We start from the raw sequence: 23,751 nt of genomic DNA, 5'->3' as shown, positions 1-23,751 counted from the left end.
GGAAACAACAAGCTTTGTTACTCAAATTTTCCCCTAATAGTCACTACTGAAATAAGCTCTTCAATGAGATCCTAACCCTTGAACAACCTAAAATAAGCTCTCTAAGTTTAATTCAATGGAAGCCTTAAGAATAAGGAAAATAGATCAATCCAAGCAACAATCACGCAATATCGGATTATTTAACTTAGGTTATGTTATTCAAGGTGACAGACTGAAAACGTGTCCATAATCATCTATCACCATGTGTTACTCATTGAATAGAAATAGGATAATTACATATCACAATTCCTAATTCTAACAGATAAAATTTTGATTAAACAATTCAACAGGCCATTACTAAATGCCTCAAACAGAAAATTATAAACAATTAAAATAGAATAACATAAACAATTCCAATAAAAACAAGATTGAGAAAAATGTCACTGAAGTTAAGTTACACCAATGACATGAATTCAGGCTTCAAAATCCCCTTGAACTAAAGAAGAAAGATCAGCCACACATCTTGATGTAGAAAGTAAAAAGAAAACCGAAAAAACTAAAAACTACTGCTGTTCTCTTCTCCCCCCTTTTTAACCTTACAACTCATCAATAAATAACATGTGTTTTCCTTAATTCTACCCAAGGAATCATGGAAATTACTTTCCTAGATCTTTGCTAAAGATAGACTTCCAAAATTGTCAAAATCTTATCAAATATGGAAAACAAAATTTGTCTCCGGTTTGCACCAGGATTATCGCAATGTAAAAGAACTCTTCTAGGCTTGGTCACTTCATAAAAGTTGTAGTCCCTGATGTGTAGATGAATCTGGGCTTTTGAATCACCTGCTTTCGATATCTGAAACTCCAGTTAGGCCCATTCGAAGACTCAACAATCAGCCAGGAATCCTTCTGTGAGTAGGATTCCAGGTTTGGTTTTGTAACAACTAGTGAAGACCCAAACGAACTCGAATTCTCGGCCATAATACCTTCCTGGAAAGCTTGATTTGTCTACTTTACTTTTTTTGAAAAACACTTTTGCAATCGAGAAATTTAACTCCATGAAAAACCTAAAAAACACAACACTGGTCAGAATAACAAAAATCTGGAATTTCCTAATCTTTTCTCACTTATTTCATAAAGTCTATCCAAATATGCCAAACTTACAAAATAAACTCTAACCAACTCAACTAGGCATAAAACATAACAAAAAACATAATATGGAAGGAATAAAAATATATAAATTACACTGTTGTCAACATGATGGTTATTTATTTAAGGGTAATAAGTTGTGTGTGTCGAAAGGAAGTTTTAGGGAGTTGATCATGAGGAAGGCACATGGTGGCAGTTTGGTAGGTCACTTTGGGTTTACTAAGACCTTAGAAATCATCAAGGATTATTTTTATTGGCCTAAGATGTTGCATGATGTTTAGACCCTCATTAAAAGGTGTGGTTCATGTCAAAGATCAGAGAGCCAATTCAAGGCCGGCTCATACATGCCCTTGCCTATATTTGAACACCCTTAGGGGGATCTTATCATAGATTTTGTGGTTGCTTTGCCAAGGATACGGGAAGGTAAAGATTCTATCATGGTAGTGGTCGATCGTTTTTCCAAAATGGCACACTTCATCATGTCATACCATACATGATGCTTCTCGCATTGTTAATTTGTTTTTCATGGAGATTGTGAGGTTACATGGCATTCCAAAAACAATTGTGTCGAATCAGGATACAAAGTCCCTAAGTCATTTTTGGAGGAGTTTATGGAGTAAATTGGGAACTAAGTTGTTGTTTAATACATCCCATCACCCACAAACCGACAGTCAAACCGAGGCAATCAATAAAGTGTTGGGCAATATATTAAGGATTTTGGTGAGTAAACATTTAAAGGATTGAGACTTGTAACTAGCACATGTCAAATTCACATACAGTAGGAGTCCAAGTTCCACCATGGGTCACACACCATTTGATCTATTATACAGTGTAAACCCTCTCACTCCACTTGGTCTTACTTCATTGCCCCTTGATTTCAAGCCAAGTATGGATGCCAATGAGAAAGTAAAGCAAATGAAGAAGCTTTATGAAGTTGTGAGACTTCAGATTGTGAAAACCAATAAGAAGATTAAAAGCAAGGCAAACAAGCATTGAAAGCCTTTACTCTTTCAACCGGGTGATTTGGTATGGATCCATGTGAGAAAGGAAGAGTAAATTGGCTCTTAGGGCAGATGGTCCATTTGAAATCATTGAAAGGGTGAATGACAATGCTTACAAGGTAGAATTACCTAGTGACTGTGGTGGAGTATCGACAACTTTTAATGTGGGTGGCCTTAGCCCATACTTGGAGGACGATCTGGATTTGAGGGCAAATCATCTTCAACTCGAGGATGATGATCCATCTACAAGTCCTAAAACACTTGTGAACTTGAGTGGAAATGGAATTGCAAGTCATAACACAATTGCAAATTTGGTTGATTCAAAAATAGCCAATCCAAGTCCTAAAACACTTACTGCATGGCATGTGGATCACAAGGATTGTAATTTGGCCCAAGCCCCCAGAGGCAACTCAGCCCATGTACACAAAAGAGACATCTCGGTCCAAGCCCATTAAAGCACAAATTCATCAAGTGAAGTCAAAGTCCAACAAAAAAAAAAAAAAAAAAGGCCCAAGCATTCAAGAAGTCCAAAACTACCCATTATCCAAGCCCAAAGAGCATTCCTATGCTATTTCATTTTGGGTCCCCTTCAATGAATTCCAAGGCCCAAACTCATGTACTCTTATTAGTAGGATTTAATTAAGTATTGTTATGTTTAGTTAATTATCCTAGGTGGCATATTTATTTTACTTAATTAGTTAATTACCCTTGTAATGCTACTATAAAAGCAAAATCTCTCTCATTTTGTAAGGTTGAACAATGATATTGAAATGACTTTCGCTTTGCTTTGAATTCTTTATCCGAGTCTTGACAAGGGATTTGGTGGTGATTCAACTTCAAGTTGGCGGAGAAATCCTTTATGCTTGAAGATCTCTTCTTGTCTCTATCCTTTTTTTATTCAAGTAAGTGTTCTTGTGTTTCATCTTACCTTGGCCGAATTCCTAATGGTAGTTAGTGTTGTTCAAATCTGATTGTATGCGTTTTGTGTTAAGTTTGCATGATTTTAGAGTTGAAATACCCTAGATAGTTGAAAACATGAATGAAGGTTGTGAAGAGTCTTGTTTGGCCGATTCTATGTATGTGATGTTGTGATGTTTCTTTGAGTTTTCATGGTGGTTTTGGATCACTTGAGCCTTTGGCAACAATAACATCAAGCAAGCTAAGGGATTTTGTCTACAAAACATCATCTGGAAGTTCAGAATCCCACACACCATTATCACTGATAATGGAAAGTAGTTCAACTGCGAGGATTTCCAATTGTTCTATGAGAGGCTCAGCATAAAAAATAGTTTCTCAGCTGTTTATCAACCTCAAGCCAACGAACAAGTCGAAGCAGTAAATAAGGTGATCAAGCACACCATGAAGAAAAAGCTTGACTCCCTCAAAGGGAGATGGGTAGATGAGCTACCCAAAGTCTTATGGTCGTACAAAACCACGACTAGAAGTTCGACAGGTGAGACCCTATTCTCACTTGCCTATGAGTGCGAAGCAATGACCCTAGTCAAAGTCAGAGTAAGTTTGTTGTGGAGAGAGATCGTCAACAAAGATAGCAACGAAGAACTCCTACGCTTAAAGCTAGACTTGATCAAGGAACATCGAGCTAAGTCTCAACTAAGAGTAGCCTCATACCAGCAACGAGTGAAGAGATACTTCAACTCAAAAGTTAAGAATCGAGACTTTGGGGTAGGCGATCTAGTCCTAAGAAAGATCAATCCTAGAGCATAGAATACAAACTTAGGGAACTTGGGCCTAAGTGGGAAAGTCCTTTCCAGATCTTAAAGAAGCTTGCACTAAGAACTTTTCACCTGTAGTATCTAAACGGCATAGCCATCTTGTGAGCATGGAATGTTGAGCATATGCAAAGCTATTATCAATGAATAGCTCGAGTTTTTAGCTTACTAATGTTAAATTTTAAATTTCAATTAGCGTAAGTTGTAAGGCCATTCATGGTCGACAAATGCTCAATGAATGACAAGTACTCTTTAGTATATCTTTTGTATTTCTATATGTCCATTAAGATCGCAATCAAAATGACCATTACTAGAGAAAGTCAAAGTCTGAAGCCCAAAAAGGCGGCCTATTTATCTAGCCTAACCATAATTCAAGCTCAAGGGTATATTCCCAGACTTGACAAAAATCACCTTAGAAAACAACTAAGAAAAGCATGTCAATGAGAAAGTCAAAATAAATCATCGATTAAGACTCGTGATGGGCAACTAACCCTAGCTCGATATCGTCGCGAGAAAAGACTCCCAAGGTTTGGTCAAAAAGTTCTTAAGAAAGCAAACAACGCACAACTTAAGAGCAAAATTTGACTTTATCAACTAGTTTGGTAAGACGGATTACTATGACTTCATAGAAAGAATTATAAACGCAGTAAAAGAAACATCTAACAATTTGATCAAACAATTTTTCTTTCATTGACTGGTTTGTAAACATTACAAAAACAAAACAAAAATAAGAAAAAGAAAAAGAGAGTTGGAGGAGGATATGTTAAAGTCACTTCCAAAGCATAAGTGTCCTTCGCAGCTTCAGGGTCAATAGAAGGAACCGAAGTTGGAGGAGGCAAGGTTGTATCCTTAATCGCAGGCTTTTCCTTAACCTGAACCTCTTCATCATCATTGAACTTGAAGCTGTCTAAATAGACAAACTCAAAGCCCGTAGCTTCAACCTTCATCCTCTCCACCTCCGTTTGATACTCTAGAGGAAGGTAGGAGAGGTAGGATGGGCCTTTAAGGTGCATTGGATCAAGAAGATCGATGTATCCCAGGCATGCTGAGCCACATTTGCCTTTAGACGATTGACCTCCACGTCGGCCTCCTCGCAATCTTCTTTTGCAATAGAAAGCTAGCTATCTCAGGAGATCAGGCCTTTCTCCAACTTTTTGACCCTCTCCCGAGCTTTATCAAGCTCGGAGGCTAGTTTGTTGTTGGTGCCCTACTGTTGCTCCATGTCTCTAGTCGCTTTGTCCTTCGTGACTTGAACCCGGGAGAGCTTATCTTTGAACTCCCTCTCCTTGGTAGCTAGGGCATCCACCTGTTTCTACTGCAATTGATCAAGCTCGGCCTTCAGCACCCCATTCTCTTCCTCCAACTCCACAGTCCTCACCAAGGCCTCTTACAAGGTCTTGTCCAACTCATCTCATGCCTTGTCTGAGCTTAGGAGGTCAGCATGAATCTCGTGGTAGAGGAGATAGGCCATCATGCAAGTCTAAAAAAAAAAAAAAAGAGCGAGAGAAAGGTTAAGTTTGACTCTAAGAAAGGTAGCCAGTTAGCAAAAAGTTAAAAGCGAGCTACTTTACCTTAGTGGCCTTACTTGTAACGCAAGAGAGCATTTCATGAGGAGGATACATCTTGTATAACTCATAAATCCTCGGAGGTACCACCTCATTCAATGCATTCACACCCGCAGTAATATGCTCTAAAAGCTAGCTGATAAGTTTCTTGATTTCAGCCTCAAGCTCAAGATTTTTTTGTTCTTCGTTGCGCTGACGCGACAAGATCCTCCTCTCACTCACAAGCTCAAGAGCCTTGCCTTTCACTGCTCGATCATCTTCTTCTTTGAGTCGTCCGTCGGCTTAGGAACTTTCTTTGTTGAGCTCTTCTGAAGCTCGGGGGGTTTTCTTCTGTTTGACCACCTTGATGCTGAGGGCATGCTTCTTAGAGCTCGGGGCCCTTTCCAGCTCGCCTCCACTCCTCTTAATTGGAGGCCCCGAGGTTCCAAGCCTCGCATGTTTAGTCGTAGCCTAGAGCTACTTCTTCTCGGCTATGTGACTTGCCATTGTCTTCTTCAAATTTTGGGGTTTCTTAGCCCACATCTCTATAAGAACGTCAAATAAGTTAGCACACAACTGAGAATAAAATAAAAAGGTGAGTTGTTTCACACTTACTAAAAATGGTTTGAAAGTTCGCTGATCTAGGGAAAACCCGTATGCTCTCAGGTAAGGAAGCATGATTAGCTTGGTCATATCGCGACAACTCTCAGGAAGGTCACTGAAAGCCACTAATCACCTCTTTTGCTCCTTATTGACGTTGGGTTGCTCAACTTTCTCTACAAAAGGAAGCACAAACAATTAGAAGTCGACCATGTAATAACTGCTTCATACTAGGATACTCATAGAAATACATCAAGTACATATATTTATATTAGCAAAAGTAAATGGGCCCAAAAGTTTCTTTTAATACATTTAATCATTCTTTATACAAAGTAAGGCATCATTAGTAAAGGTTATCAAAAACAGTGGACAGTGTAACTATTACTCCTCGCTTGCCGACGCCCATCCGACCACGTCCTCACCTAGATCCTGCAAACACAAAGAAAAACAACAAGGTGAGCACAAAATAATGCTCAGTAAGTAAATCCTCTACTCGTCTATCCCTGTGACTCTTTCTCTTAATTCTTTCCTTACACTCTTCTCATATCATTTATTTTCTCTTTCTATTTCTCTTTCACATAGCTCTTTTCTATCAACTTTCTATTGTATTTCACGGCCTCATCTTATCGGAGGCACGGCTGAGTGGAGATCACAAAGCACCCACCCACTCTTCGTGACTTCTACTCATTCTCTCCCTCTAGTCTTTCTTACATTTTCTCATTCTTTCTCACTGGAATGTCACGGCCTCATCTTATCGAAGGCACGGTCGGGTGGATTTCACAAAGCACCAACCCACTCTTCGTGACTTTCGGGTGGAGTTCACTAAGCACCAACCCATTCTTCATAACTTCCGGGTGGAGTTCACAAAGCACCAACCCGTTCTTAGATTTTTCTCATTCTCTTTACTTTTAGAGTAGCCCATTCACAAAGTTCTCTACTCTTTCTCAAACTACTTCTCAATGCACAATTAATGCATAAGGATGGTTCATGCTTAAAGTTTCTTACTTAATGCACTTATGAAATGCACAAATGCAATATTGCATCAAAACAGTCATTCTGCACATGTCACACTCAAGGAGACTAACTTGAGTTATACAACTCGGTTGCTACATTTTTGGTCTTGTTTTAAAGCTTAGAGACAGGGCTACAACGTTTATGTTTTGGTCTCAACCCATTTCAATCTGTAAGATGCCCAAAAGTCACTCAGAAAGTCGGCTGTGACAGACAGTTTTCACTAGGCATATCATCAAACATTAATGTGCATAAAAAACCCTAATTCAATTATCATTCTATTTAGTTCTCAAACAATCTAAAATGAAGAAAAACTCTCTTGGAGCATCACATACCTACAGGGCAAACACACTCCACAAAAATTTCTCCAATTCTTCCAATTTCAACCCATCATCAAATCATCACATATACTCTCATATTCAATATATCCAACAACAACATAATTCATCATCAATCTCATCTCAATTTCTCAATATCACAACACATGCATATTTAAAGAAATCTCTACTCACTGAATTCTTAAATTTTAGCTTAGTTGGATTTTGAGTGGAATTTACTCCTTGTGCTTGGTAGTCTCTCCTAAGCTCTCTATTTTGTTTGATTCCAATCTTCTCTTAACCCTAAGCATAAAATTCATAAGAACTCAACCTTTACACAAATAAATCATAGATAAAGAGCTTGAATCCTTACCTTTTAATGCCTAGAATCAAAACCCTATGAAAAACCACTTAAAGCCTTCAAAACCTTGGAGGATTGAATGACAATTTGAGGAAAATTGGGGGAGGAGTGTGGCGGTGGAAAGAAGAATGAAGGGTTTCAAACCCTTAACACTTTAATTTATAACCACACTTTCCCATTTTGCCCTTGCTCTTTCTTGGAAATTCCATCTAGGTCCCTTAGTCAATTTACATGATGTGCCCTCATTTTTAATGCATTCTATGAAATTCTATCTCTTTTCACTCCCCACAATTTCAACTAATTTTGAGTGAAAAGACCATTTTACCCCTAATGAAGTTTAAGGGATTTTCTCTACATTTTTCTAACTTTAACAAAAATTCAACTAAGGGCCAACCAAAATTAACAATATATCAACCCAAATAAAGCAAAACAATAAACATTCAAGGAATACACCATACTTAGCTACGTACCTCAAGTGGGGCTTTACAGACCAATAAAAACCACAATATAAGGGAAGGGGGGGGGGGGGGGGGGGGGGGGGGGGGGGGGTGGGGGGGGGGGGGGGGGGGGGGGGGGGGGAGAATACCCACGGACTTCGTCGACAAAAGCACCATTGCCCCCAAAGCAATAGAAAAAATACTCAAGATCCTAGTTTCTGAGCTTCTTGGGGACATTGATCAACCTGTCCAAATAGGTTGTTCTCGCTTAGAAAGATAGAAAGTATCACATTGACATACAAGTGGACAAGTTCCTCTACAGATAGCTCGCCAATCTTTTCTAATGTGTAGGTAATGTACATGCATACCATTATTATATAAGAGTTCCCTGTCAACTGAAGGGGAGCGACGTTAAAGTGATCTAAAATGTCGAAAATGAATTGGTAAGGTGAGATCTACATACCACACCTTAGGAGAGTTTCAAAGATCGCAACCTACCTTATGAGAGGATACTTCAGCAAAGCATGTCCTGGAATGCGAAGACGATATTCGCGCGAGATCGTATAGCTCTCCCTTATCTGCTCCAAATCATCCTCAGTGACCGAGGAGGTCAGATCTTTCCTAAACCTAGTTTGACATGGGAGGCTCGCGCCAAGGTTTTCCTCGCCCTAGTTCAGCGAGTTCTAAGCCCCAATGCTCATGGTCCTTTCAAGGGCCACGATAGCAAGCTCATCCCGAGCTCTCTCCCCACTATCAACAGGAGCTACTGCGGAGCCCTCCGCGAATGACCTTTAAATGCTGATGATGCGAGAAGACATTTTTTACTAAGTTTGCTGTCAAATACTGGAAACAAGAAAACAAGTGTCAAACATCAGAGAAACGAACAACCTATCCACACATGCCTTTATTTCAAGCATCTAGAAAGCTCACACAAAAGGAAATGCGAGTGAGCTATCAAGATTCACAGCAGCTGACGGAGAATTCTAACAAAGGATTCCAACGGCCGCTCATCAAGAAACTCTTAAACCCAAGGTTATAAGGTTTTTCAAACCCAAAAGAACTAACCTGGCCATGATAATGGCCACCACGATAGTAAAAACTTCAAGAAAACAAAGGGAGTGGGTATAAAGAAAACTTACTAAAATGCGATGATGGAAAGGTTCGCTGGGAAGTCGTTGTGAAAGCAAGAAGTGAGGATAACAGATGAGACGAAGAAAAAGCATAAAAGCTTTCAAAATTGCAAGAATAGGAGATTAAGGGCAAACAACCCGTTTTATAGTAGCAAGCAGGATACCAAAATGGCAGGAGTCAATCTAGGTCGTTGATTTGCGACGAATCTCATTCCTCCGTTCACCGAGCAATTCTGACAAATGAATTGATATAGGTGGCAACGATCTAGGAAGGGCGATCAACTGTCGAATCGAGCAATGATAACTACCAGCACATGTCATTTCAACTCTGCAAGTAGCAATGCACTTTTTTTCACTTCCATGCATGGCCAGCTGTAATAGTCCACACGTAGCGAAAAGTAACTGCCAAAAGTCGGTTGTATTTAATGTGATGTGTCAGCACAGAAATTACCCCTATACCCCTCATTTCAAATTTCAAATTTGACAACAATATAACAGGAGGCTAAGTCTCAGATACGTAAAGTGAAGCTAAGGTCGAATGCTAAAGCTCGGATAATCTTACCAACCTATGTTCTAGTTACATCAGAATGAAAGAGTTTGATCTGAGTAGTGAATCAAACAACTTTAGTTTCCGAAGCTTGACACAACCTCCAAACACTGAGGGGTAGATGTTGTGTGATTTCACCACAGAGCTCGCAGATCCGAAAAGCTCACAGAAAGGTAGTTTGACCCATAATTAGCTTAACCCAAGAGTAAGCTCAACCCACAATCAGTTCGATCCAGAGTAAGCTCGACCTAGGTGGAGCTCATCACAGCGTCCAATCCTCACAGCTATTCAACAAAACCAGAGATAGGTTTCAATCTCGGATATTTCGAAAGGGATTAAGGTTAACACCTATGGCAGCTCAATCTCAAAGCTCAACCGTGAAGATCACAGGATTGCAAATCAACTCTGATCACAATCCCGAACTTATCTCTCTTTCCTTTTATCACAACTTCTATAAAAAAAACCCCTCAAACAATGAGAGAGGGGTGAGCAAAATTCATTAGGCATAATATATTTGTTATTGTAAGCCATCTAAAGTAATAAGATAACAGTGGACGTAGGCTCAATTTCTAACTTGTCGAATCACTTTAAAAATTCATTTGTGTTATTTACTTTAACACACTCTTTTATTTGCATTGCTAATTTTCATTAAATCACACACACATCCGATCCGATTCCGTCGAAGTCAATAGATTCTCTCAGGTTGGTATGAATTTTCATACATATTAAAATTCAAATTACATTATATTATAACTTTTGTAAGTTATTTTCAAATCGGGTTATGCAAACACCCTTGAAACTTTAGAAACTGAAAAAGCACCACTTTTTTAAAAAACTACAATCTACACCCTTTACCGTTTGTTTTTAGTATTAATCATAAAACCAGCAAGGGTAAATTATGCCTTTCACCTAGAAATATTTTTAGAACAATTTTTTTTTGAAAAAAATAAAGTTCTAAAGATATGTAATTCAAAATAAAAACAATCCAAAAGTTTTAAAAACCTAAAATTATATAGACAATTTAGAAAAATAAAAAAATCATAAAAAATAAAAAAATATAGAATATAAAACTTTAAAAACTTTGGAAAAAAATTTTAAAGGTTAAGCTTAACGTGAAAGCACAAGTTAAGCTATGAAAAAGTGTCTAAAAAGTTATTCTTGCACACTTACATGGATAAAAATATATTTTTACACACTTACAAACAACTAATGATGAAAAATGATATTAGATTATTAAACAATTATAGTTTATTTGTGTGAAAGTGTGTTTGGCCTAGCATGGCCTAGCCATGGTGTAATGTATGGGTGTAATCAAGCTAAGCCGAGCTGAGCCGAGCCGAGTATCTGGCTGCTTGAGCTTAGTTCAACAACTATAGTCTTGAGCCCAAGTCTGTCAAACCTGAAGAACTGAACTCAAGCTTGATCTCGACACCCTAAAAATGAGCTCAAGCATAGCAACTGTCGAACGCTAATCGAATAAAAACCTAGCACAACAACAAAAGATAGCCATCTCCCAACCACCATCAAATATCTCTCACCACCTTAAAACCTAGCATAACTCACAACAATAGCCCGTAAAACCCATTCTAAAATCCACTCAAAATTCACCATATTATTGGGCAGATCTAGTCATTGGCATGGCCTATGTGGGCAGCGAGATCTAGCCAACCAGATAGGCAACATGGTTGACCAAATTTGGTCAACGTCGTAGCCCACACGACCATCAATATTTAGCCACCTTTATGGCCTCGGTTAGTAATGATAGTCATGGTAAACCAAGAAAAAAATGGAAGAGAAAGAAAAATAAGAGAATAAAGAATGAGGGGAAAGAAAATAGAAAAGAAAGCAAGAAAGAGAAGAGAAACAAAAAAGAAGGAAAGAAGAAGGAAAACTGGAGAAAAATGGAAAGGAAAAGATGATGAAGAAGAAGAGACGAGATGAAAAAGAGGGGGAAAAGAGAGTAAAGAGATAAGGGGAGAGTATAATTATAATTATATAATATAATATGTCGAGCTTGGTGAGCCAAGTATCTGGTAGTTCGAACTCGGCTCACTTGTTGAGTCGAGCTGCTCGAGCTCAAGCTAAGTTAAGCTTGAGCCTGAGCCAATGGCTCGACTCAGCTAACACCCCTAGTGTAGTGATGTGGCTTAGCGAGGCTCAATCTAGCCAACTAGAGTCAACTTAAAATAAGCTCATGGACTAATACATGATTACAATGGGTAACTAGAGTTTTCTATCCATTTTAACAAGCAAGGGTGTAGATTGTAGTTTATAAAAAACGTTGTCTCTACTTCAAAATTTTAGGGGGTGTATAGTGTATTAACCCTTTTCAAAGGGTCAAAGACGTAAACCCCCTGAGATATAATATAATAACAAAAATTCTTCTAAGGTTCCTAAAATAACAAAAATCACTACTAATAATGAATCGTTAGTGTTGATATAGAACTATGTACCAACTAGAGTGATCCGACAGACCTTGGTTGGGTTGGAACTGGTGTGTGCATGATTATAGATAATCAGCAATGAACAAATAAAAAATGTAAAGGAAAAGATGGCATAGAGATTTTTAAAGTGGTTCGGCAAGATAAACTATTATGCCTACGTCCACTGTTCTTTGTATTTGCAGTGTGAGCTTACAGTATAAGTTCTATGAATATTTTCTAGCCCTTTTTTTATCATTTGAAAGGGTTTATATACAAAGTTTGTACAAAAGGAAAGAGCGAAATTAAAGGGATTACAATTGAATTGAAATGTAACTCTGATATTCTCGCGATTGGGTGTTGTGATTACGCAAGGATTGCTGTCAATTTGATCATTCCTGAAATATCTGGAATATGAAGTTATCTGGGAATTGGTTGAATGATCATTCATACTGCTTGCAACTAGCTTGTGTTGGGTCGAGCTATATCTCAGCCAGCTTATGTTTGGTCGGAAAACCAAAAGAGTCAGACTGATTTTAGGTCAAGCTACTACCTCGCAACTCCCCTAGTGTTTGATGATCATTTCGAGCTTTAAAAAGTATTACTTGATTTGATACCGAGCTCGGTGTTATCAGTATGCCATCAGATACAGGTTTGGTTGAGTTCCAAGGGTCGACCTCATGCCTGGTCGATGTACCTCACACTTGGATCTTCTATCTTTCGTGATACCTGATAAACTCAGAATATGAAAAGGTAGGACAATTATGTAAATTCCATACGGTCATGTCACATTAAATGCAACAACCTTTGGCAGTCACGTTTCATCACGCATGGGCAACTACACCTGTCCACATGTAAAGTCGAGGTGATGTGCAATGATGGTTAGGATTGTAGCAGTTTAGCAGCATCATCCCTCACGGATGGATGACATGTGGCCACATCCAAAAGCTGAGATTGCTTGACGAGTGGAGGGTCAAGATTCACTATAGATCAATGGCTACGATTGAACCCTGCCCTTTCGTATCCCATGGAAGCCACTATAAAAGCAAGTAAAGTTTTCAAAAACTCACTTAACTTGCTAAAATTCTTTGACATCTTTTGCTTATTCTGTTTCTATTTCATTGTCATTGCGGTGTTCTTTTTGGCGAGTTCTTCCTATTCTCTTATTCCGGTAAGGCTTTTTTCCTTCTTGTTAATTGCTTTCTTGATTTTCGCGGCTAAGGGTGGCCAGTATCGTGGCCATATTGAGCCTTTTAGGACTTTACTATGGTTTTTAAGCATATCTCTGGCAGCCTTGGGTTTTAGGAGGGTTTATCACAATGGTCGCCCAAACCCTAGGTAGGTTGTGTGCGCTCATCTTGTGGCACGAGCTATCTTGGGTGCCTGAATTGAAAGTAAGTGTGGATTGGTCGCCTAGTTTTTTTAGCTCTGACACATGGTCGCTTTTGTTTCAGGTACCTAAAAATGAGCTACAATTATGTCCTCTTTCAACAGTCACACGATTGATTGCATGTTTGACTCACCCGTAGGCTCGGCAGTCCTCGGGGGTATAATCCCTAAGGTTTTCGAGGAAATCATCATGCAGAGCTCAAACCCTGACGCAGCGGCTCGTCCAGTCATGCCTCAGTGCAGCTGGCACAGCCCAAGCAGTCTCTAATTCATAGACTGCAGAGGGAACCAGAATCCTCAATTAATGTCAAGGACCTGAGGCGTATAAGAGAGGTTTATGTGTCGCAACTCGATTTAATGGTTCCTGGGGATTCTTCTCGAAAGAATCCTCCACCCAAGTGGGTAGGGACCTCTGAGACATTTTTGAGATGCGACGTAGCTATTCCTCCTCATTATTTTATTGACAGCATTCTGAGACGGTTCGACATCGTTCCTCTCCACTTGTCCGCAAACTCATACGTGATAATCATAGGTCTGTATATAGCATATATGATTACCGATTTGGGTAAGCCTGTAACGCCCCACATGAGGTACGTAGTTATTGTTGCTTCTTTCGCTCTTATTTGAGTTGGTTTTGATAATATTGTTTGACTGAGTGTTGTGTTGAATGCTTGCCCTGAAATTGGTTGAAAATAGAAGAAGTTTAGTGTGCCCAGCTTCGCCGGGGCGAAGGAGAATCTTCGTGGCGGCGAAGATGTGTTGAAACCACGGGGAAACTCTCTGGACAGTTTCGCCGCGACGACAGGAGTTTCTTCGCCGCGGCGACAGGCCGATTAAAATGTTGGTTAAGTTTTAGATATTTTCTTCCCTAAGGGCAATTTGACCATCCTACCCCTAATTAGCAGGAAAAGTGGGGAGTTAATTGTAAGGATTTTTCATAGAGAATATGTTGATATGGGGGTGAGTTTGTAATGAATCAAAGGATATAGATGGAATTCCCAAAGAAGAGTAAGGGCAAAATGGGAATGATTGTGTATAAATCTCATTAAAAGGAATTAAGAGTTAGCAAACCCCTCATTCTTCTTCTCAAAAACGCAACTCTCCATTCTTGCTCCTCTCAACTTTTCTTTCTTTTGATCAAGGAGTTCCAAGGAGTTTTTGAAGTGATTTGGGGTAGAAAATCAACCTAAGGCTTCCTAAGGTAAGGATTCCTACTTAAGTTGTGTGATGTGTGAGTTTTAGTATATATTGGAGTTTGAGGGTTTTTGTTCTTTTGGTTAAGAGTAGAGAAAAAGTCAAGCAAAACAAGTGAAAGGAAGAGTTGGTGAAGTCTCTCCATAACAAGGTAAGTAAATCCCAACCCAAGTTGAGATTTAAGAATTTTCTTGATTAGGGTTTTGATAGAAATGATGTATGTATGTGATATACATGTGATATGCCATGTATGGAGGCTTAAATAGAGATTTCTATGCCTTGTGATTGTTTATACCTTTCAAAGATAAGAAATGAGTTGTGGGTTGGAAAGGTAGTTTGAGATGGAATTGAAGGGGTATTGTGGATCCCTTTTTGGAAGTGTTTTTATTTGGCAGGTTTTGTGGTTATGTGAAGGGGTTTCTCCCCATTTTGGATGGTTAGAAAAAGTTTTAGAATCATTGCTATAGTAGAGTTTTATAGTGCACTTGAGTTGTTTGATGAAATGCCTAATAGAGGTTTGAGTATGAGTAGTGAACCTTAATTCTTGCAACATTGCATGTTGGCATTTCATAAGTGCATTAGTGGAGATGAACCATCCATAGGCACTAATTGTGCATTGAAAAGTGACCTAAGAAAGTGTAGGAAACTTGTGTATGCAATTACCCTATGAGTAGAGAGCTTGGTGGATGCAACTACTCTAAGAGTAGAGAGAATGAAAAATGCTAGAATAGAGTGAATTAGAAGAGTAGAATAGATGGGTTGATGCTTTGTGATCATCACCCGACAGTTATGGGAATCGGGTTGATGCTTTGTGATCACCACCCGAATAGCCCTTAGAGATGGGTCGATGCTTTGTGATCGTCACCCGATGAGTAGTAGAAATGGGTAGATGCTTTGTGACCACTACCCGGTTAGTTGTTAGATAAGTGGGTTGATGCTTTGTGACCATCATCCAACATTTAGTAGAAGTGGGTTGATGCTTTGTGACCATCACCCGACAGTGACTAGAGACGGGTTAATGCTTGGTGATCGTTACCCAAAAGTCATGAGAAACGGGTAGGTGCTAGGTGGTCTCCACCCGATAGTTAGGAAAACCGAGTAGGTGCTTTGTGATCCCCACTCGGTAGTCACTAAGAACGGGTTGGTACTGTGTGAATTCCACCCGATAGCCATAGAGAGTGAGATGGTGCTGTGTGAACGCCATCCGGCCGTACCTCCGGTAAGATGAGGCCATGATGTTTAGTAGAAACAGAAATAGAAACAGAAATAGTATAAGGAAAGAATTAAGAGTTATACATACGGGGACAGACAGATAGAGGGTTTTACTTACTGAGCATTATTTTGTGCTCACCCCGTTATTTTTCCTTTGTGGATGCAGGATCTAGGTGTTGATGCAGTCGGAGGGGCGTCGGCAAGCGAGGAGCAATAGCTACACTGTTTCCCCTGTTTTGTCTTTTAAAACGAATTTTTGTAAACAATACTCTTTGTGTATAAAAGACATATGAATTGTAATGAAAAGAAAACTTTGGGCCCAATTTTCTATTGTTATTATGCATGCATTGTACTAGTTTTCAGTAGTTGTTACAAAGCCATCCATTGAGGAGCTCGCCCATCTGTATAGACTAAAGAAAGGGCAAGACTAGACATACTACCTTTCTAAGGCAAGGAAGGTATGTTTCAATGGGTAGGTCGATGTCCCGAAGAAGGTCCGTATTGGGACTCCCAATTTTTCTTTTATGAGGACCAGGAGACCAGCGTTTCCACTTCAGAAGCGAGTAAGACCTCGAACTTCCAGTGCATGCGAAGATCACCTTTAAGCTTTATGTTTAAACTAAGTTGCTTTGCTTTGCAGTTAACGTCGAACAAAACTATCTCCCTACTGCAAGCTTGAAAAGGCTCTAGTGATTTAGTGACCTTCCTGACGGACAGCGTAACATCAATGATATTATCATGCTTCCTCACTTGAGGGCATACGGCTTCTGTTGGGACGACACCAAGTTTCTCACCATTCTTGAGAAAGGTCAAGTTATCGTTTGCTCATGCTTATTTCTCCCACGCAGTTGCTCCCTTTTTTTTTTTTTTTTTTTAGCAGAAATTTGGGTTGAGAAACCAAAGGGCCTCAAGAAAAAGACGACAGCTTCGATAGATACCAAGAAGACACCGGCTGCTTTGGCGACAAAGTAGCCCATTGATATTGCCAGTGTGAAACATGACAGTGGCAAGCTTAGGAAAGGCCTAAGCACGAAGAAGCCTACGACTATCTCCAAGGCAATTGGTGGGAAAAGTGCCCTGGAGCCCCAAAAGGGGCCAACAAAGGAAACACTCGAGCTAATCGAAGGCTCGGGGAAACATAAGGCACCCGCGTAGCACGATGGCTTGGGTAAGAAGAAATCGATCAAGCCATTAAAGGGTTCAAGTAAGCAGAAGGTGGCTGAGCAGCAGGTTGGCTCGGACAAGGAGGTCATCGTGTAGGCTGGCGACCCAAAGAAATCAATAGCTAAGGATTCGACCAAGAAGAAGCCTGCTTCTATGGGCAAGGCTACTATTGTCGGGGAAGTAAGTCTGGCTCATCTCGGCAAGGAGGCAAAAAGATAGACGAGGTGACTCAGGTTACAGTCGATGCTTTGATCAACCAACTTCCCGGCCACATCAGCATTGGGGTCGTAGCGGCCAGAGGTGGCATCACCTTGTGAACATTTGAGGGTGTTAGGGATTCATCTCCTACCGAGATATGGGCCTAAGTGTGTAGCTATACGGTAAAAGTACTAGTAGTCTGCCTTCTTTGCATTTTATGTACGCTATCGATATTTCTTGCTAACTCGCCCTCCTTTATTTAAGCTGCCATGGCGAGCATGCTTCTCTATGATGAGTGCTATCCTACATATGAAGGCACTTACAAAAGATGGAAGCAGGCAAAAACGGTGAAAGAGGATGCTTTGGCTAAGGATGAGGTTGTGGAGAAGGCAAAACAGGTCAAGCTTGAGCGGCTCAAGGAGGAAATGGCAGCCTTTGGGGTCAAGGAAAGAGAGTTCCTTGACAAGCTTTAAACGAGCGAGGCTGAGCGAGCTAAGGCTGAAGCCGAAGCAACCGAGGCTACAAAGAGTTTAGAACAGCAACAAGGTGCCAATAACAAGCTAAACTTTGAGCTTTCCTCAACCCAGAAAGCTACCTTAGATTGGGAGGCCAAGTTCAAATAGACCTTGCTCAACCTTGCTCAAGAGGCGAAAGGTCGACGGAAAGCCGAAGCTGAGGCTAGGCAACTCAAGCTTCAAATTGAGGAGTTGAATGAGGCCATCACTACTCAGGCTTGGCAGACGTCGATCTTCCTTGTGCAAAAGTTGTGGGAAGCCTACCCATTCAATTGACTTCTCTTTCCTTCCACCAGCTTATCAAAGAGAGATTGATAGGATGAAGACTAAGGCTCAAGGAATGGCCTACGTGTACTCGAATGACTCCAAGGATGATGGTGGAGGCTAGGAAAAGGTTAAGAAAGGTAAAAAGAAGATCCAGCTCAAGCAAGAAGCCGAGGATCCGGCTCCCTTAACTACACTTCCCCCGGGCAAGGCTCTTAACCTTGAAGAGACCACTACCATTCCTTCCTTCAAGGAACCATCTTTTCCAATTGGTTGCAAGCTCCCTAGACTGGCCGAAGCTGATGCCCCTACTCCTCCAGCTGCTTGAAAGATCATTGCATATTTTTCTTTTTCCTTTTTTTTTTTTTTTTAGATTGTAATCGAACTCATCAATGAAAAGAATTGATGAGAATTAAAAATGTAATATTTACCCCCCCTTAATGTCTAGTCTTTAATACTTATTTGTTGCCTAAATGTACTCATTATTATTCTATTTTGATTTAGGATGCAAATTGAGGCGTTAAATGCAAAACAGAACTAATTAGGTGAATTTAGATAGTTTTGACATCGCTTCATAATCTGAGCATAACTCTCTCATCCGAGCTCCGATTGAGATGATTCAAAATTTTGTGGAACCCTGAGAAAGAGATCTACAACTTTCATGTTTTGAGTTTGGAGAGATACTCTCTGCATCAAGGTTGTAATCGAGCTTGAAGTTGATGCACCTGCACTACTAGCGTTCTGGAACATTCCGCCTTGTCATAGTCAAATAGGCAGTTTATTATTGGAAGTTTTGAAGACCTGTTGCATGCAAGTTATAGCTGGAAACGCTACTTTCTTGTTTTACATTAGGACTTTATTTTATTTTCAATTAATCAGATTAGGATAAATGTTATTTTAGGATATTAGAATATTTTTAGGAGATTGAGTAGAATTAAAAGACTTGAATTGGATATTCTTAAAAGGGGGAGAGAGATCAGATTACAGAGATTACACATGCCTCTCTTTCTCTCTTCAGGAATTTTTCTCTTTTCGAGTTTTGATTATGGCCATGAGTGGCTAAAACTTTCATATCTTGGTCGAAGGAAACGGAGGCCTCAGAATCAATAAAATTGTGAGATCTAATCTATTTTTTTTAGTGTTCAATTTATGTTTTAGTATTGGATGTTCTTCTATGCCTATTTTCATGATTGTTTCATTTAATTACTAGGAGGCCTACTAGTGTATTATTCGTTGCAATCTACTGCTAAGTTAGATATCAAATCCGTAATTGTTTGATCCATCTAACTTGTGAGTAATTAAGGTTTAATAATTTGCTGCGTCAGGAATCATTAAATCTTAAGAAGAACATTCAACTAAATTAAATACAACCGCTTGTGTTTGTGTTGTTCAACTTCATCGATTTCTCTAGCCCTTAAGACTGCTACTAGATTAAACCTTTAGCGCTTGTCTAGGGTTGTTTAGTAGTAAGGTTAATTAGATCGCTTGTTTCCTCATTAATTATAACTAAGGAGAGATAGGAAAATAGTTCCAACGGTGAATACTCAAAGTAACAATTGATTTATACTTGCATCGATTATCAGTTGTAAGATTCTGATGGTGGATGTTGACTTAGACCAAGGTTCGTTATTTTGATTGATTTCGATAATTTAATTTGAATTGTTTTTTAACTGAAATTGTTTCTGTTTTCCCCCCCCCCCCCCAGCCTTGTTCACATAACATAAAATTCGGTTAGACACTCTCCGTGGGAACGATCCTTACTCACACTACTACATGTGTTTTTAGGTTTTAATTTTGGTTGCCTACGACAGCATACCAAGAAGATATTTTAGTATATTCTCGTCGAGCAAATTTTTCATAATCCTACAGAGTCATTTTAGTAGTCCTAACTAGACTTGTCATAAAGAATCTGAATTTGCTCCAAGTCATGCGTAGCTCGCTTCTTGAAGAGCTTTTTAGAATATATGCAACAAACAACTCCGATTTCGGATCCATTGTCCATTTCGAGTTTTGGTCGCCGGCTTAAGGCCAATTTCCTTTGACGTGTTTTTCTTGAATTTTTTTTTCAAGTTTAACTTCATCGATTCACGTATTTTACCCTTATAGAGTCGGGTTTTGGCAAGGCTTATTGAGATAAACTGCCTTTTTTGGGACTCTTGACTCTGATTTGTTTTATCACATAGGTTGCAATTTTTGAAGCCATGAATAATGAGTGTTAAACAAGTAAAAATAACAATGATGAACAAGGAAATATTTTGAATAATACCTCTTTTATGGATAAAGCATTTTGGCCATGAACGACCTTACAATGAATGATAAAAAGAAAGACATGGGTGGAACCTGAGCTACTTATTGGTAATACCTTTGCAAATGCTCAGCGTTCCAGGCTCGCAATATTGCTTCGCTGTTGAGGCATTCTAGGCAAAAAGTTCCTGGTGTGAGCTTTTCAGCGATCCTAATAGGACCTTCTCCTTTGAGCCCAAGTCCCCCAAGTTTAGGTTTTGGGTACCCTAGACGACCTTTCTAAGAACCAGATCACCCACTTCAAAGTCTCTATTTTTAACTTTGGTGTTAAAATATCATCTAGCTCGCTACTGATATGAGGCGAGCCTTAAAAAATATCATCTGGCTCCCTGTTGAGACTTGGCCTGATGTTCTTCGATTAGGTCCAGCCTCAAATGAAGAAGGTCTTCATTTATTTTTTCGTCAAAAATTTCCCTTCGGAATGAACTGATCCCGACTTCAATCGAGGTCATTGCTTCGCACCTGTATGAGTAAGAGAACGAGGCTTCTCCTATCGAGCTCCTAGTTGTTATTCTATAAGACCATAAAGCCTCAGGCAATTCTTCGGCCCATATTCCTTTCAGGGCATCGAGCTTCTTTTTAATGGTGTGCTTGATAACTTTGTTTATAGCCTCTACTTGAGTGTTGGTTTGAGGCCAATAAATAGCAACGAAACTCTTCTTGATGCCAAGCTGTTTGCAAAAAGATCAGAAGTCTTCACTATCAAATTGTTTCACATTGTTAGTTATTATAGTGTGGGGGGTTCCAAATCAACAAATGATGTTTTTGTAGATGGAATCCTTCATCTTGTTCGACGTGATGGTAGCCAAGGGCTTGACTTCCACCCACTTGGTGAAGTAGTCAACAGCAACCACTACAAACTTAATGCCCCCTTTTCCTTCAGGCAAGGGGCTGATTGGGTCGATGCCCCAGATTGCAAATAGCCAAGGGCTTGTCAAAGTAGTCAATTCTCGAGGTAGAGCTCGTGGAGTATCTGCAAACCTTTGACATCTATCACATCTGCGCACATAGTCTGTTGCATCATCAAAAATGGTTGGCCAGTAATACCCTTGAGAAAGCACTTTGTATGCTAGAGATCTACCTCCTGCATGGTTCTCGCAAATTCCCTCATGGATCTCCCTCAGAACATAATCTGGGTCCTCGTTGTCGATACATCGCAGCAACGATACATTAGAATCTGTGCTTATATAACTTATCATTGATGAGTGTGTACTAAGCTGCCTTTGCGTAGAGTGTTCAAGCTTTAGTTGTCCCCTCTAGTAGTGTACCATCCCTTAGGTAGGCAATAATTGCATCCATCCAATTGTATCTCCGACTCGTTGCTGAGACTGGTTCTTATGGAGTGGAGATGCTTGGTCTTGGGAAGAACTTAACTGGTATGGAATCAGCTTTCTCTTTGTTCATTACAGAGGCCAAGCAGGCTAAAGCATTAGCTACCGAGTTCTTCTCCCTTGGGATCTGGAGAATTGTGAAGGATCTAAACTGCTTGAGCTTGGATTCCACCAGTTGGATGTAGGATGTCATCCTATCTTCCTTTGCCTGGTATTGATTGCTTGAGGTCCTCTGGATTTCTTTTCTTGCTTATTAATCTTTGTTGTTGTCTGATAAAGGTTTGAACTTTTGATATCAAGGGGAGAAAATGAGAGGACATGAATTTGCCATCTGCTAGAGAACAATCAAGAAATGAGTTCCAACAATAGGGTGTTCCTGAAAAGCCCTCCAAGCATGAGGAACTCTTGAATGGAGATAGTGATGATTAGCAACCCAACATTCATGTATGAGGTCACTTAATTACAATGTGTGGCATTTAGTTTAACTTCATGCTTAAAATATGAATGCCACTCCGAAAGTACATTTTAAGGGATTGAGCTTATTCTATATTTTTTTAGGATGTCAAACATTTCCCCCAGATGCTTAATGTGGCTTTTGATGACCTTTGACATGACGAGCATATCGTTGATGTATACCTCCATAGTCTTGCCAATTTGATCGACGAACATCTTGTTCACCAAGCGTTGGTAGGTCACCCTAGCATTCTTGAGGCCAAATGGGATGACCCTGTGACAATAAATTTCACGGTCAGTAATAAAGGAGGTATGCTCTTCATCGGACTGGTACATCGAGATTTGGTTATATCCTGAATACGCATCCATGAAGCTAAGTAATGTGTTTCCACTTGTCGTATCTACAAGTTGGTATATCCGTGGTAGTGGAAAGCTGTCTTTTGGACAAGCTTTATTCAGATTCGTGAAGTCGACGCAAGTCTGCCACTTGCCATTCGACTTCTTGACCAGGATTGGCTTGGCGAGCCAATCCGGGTACTTCACTTCCTTGATGAAGTTGATGTTCAAGAGTTTGTCAACTTCATCCTTGAGCGCTCTAAAGCGCTTTGCATCCATAGACCTTCTTTTCTGCCTTATCGACCAAGCTTTTGGGTGGATGTTTAGTCTGTGACATATTACCTCGGGGTTGACCCCCACATATCCGCATGTACCCATGTAAAAACGTCAAGGTTTTTCTTAAAAAACCTTGCCAAATTATCAGCTATGTCTTTGCTCAGTCTACTGCCAACTTTTAGTACGCGAGTTGCATCTTCCTTATTGACACATATTTCTCATAGCTCTTTTGTCAACCCTACTGCGGGCTATTCTTTATGGATGTGAGGATCAATGGTATCCTCGAGAGGCTCGAGGTTTGGCACAGATTCTATGATAACCATTGTTCTCGGGAGCAGCCATTTTTGTGCAGCATTTATGGCCCAGTTGTAACATTCTTGAAATTCCTTTCTACGGCTTTTAATCATTGTGACTCCCTAGGGATTTGGGAACCTCATTGCTTGGTAGCGCACTGAAGTGACTACACTCAAGTCATCCAAGATTGGTCTTTCAAGGATGACGTTGTATGTGGTTGGGCAATCTACCACTAGGAATTTGGTCATCACTATCTTGATCTTGCGCCTGCCTTGAGAGTCACGGTGAGGTCGATCATCCCCTTGGGAACTAGGCTATCCCCGATAAATCCATAGAGCGGCAAAGGGCATGCCCTCATGTCTTTCTCTGTGAACCTTATTCCTTAGAAAATTCCCAAGAAAATGATTTTCGCTGCACTCCCATTATCGACCATCACCCTTAGTACTCTAGCATTGCCGATTCTTGTTGCGATTATGATTGCATCATGATTATAGCGAGGTTATTCTTCACACTCTTTGATCGTGAACCCTACCACCTTGCTCTCTTGTCTAGGCCGCTTCAACGGCTTCTGTTCATAACTAATTATTCAAGGGACC

The sequence above is a fragment of the Pistacia vera genome, unplaced genomic scaffold (assembly GCF_008641045.1).
Source record: "Pistacia vera cultivar Batoury unplaced genomic scaffold, PisVer_v2 Contig318, whole genome shotgun sequence".
NCBI lineage: Eukaryota > Viridiplantae > Streptophyta > Magnoliopsida > Sapindales > Anacardiaceae > Pistacia > Pistacia vera.
This window is presented reverse-complemented; position numbering follows the sequence as displayed.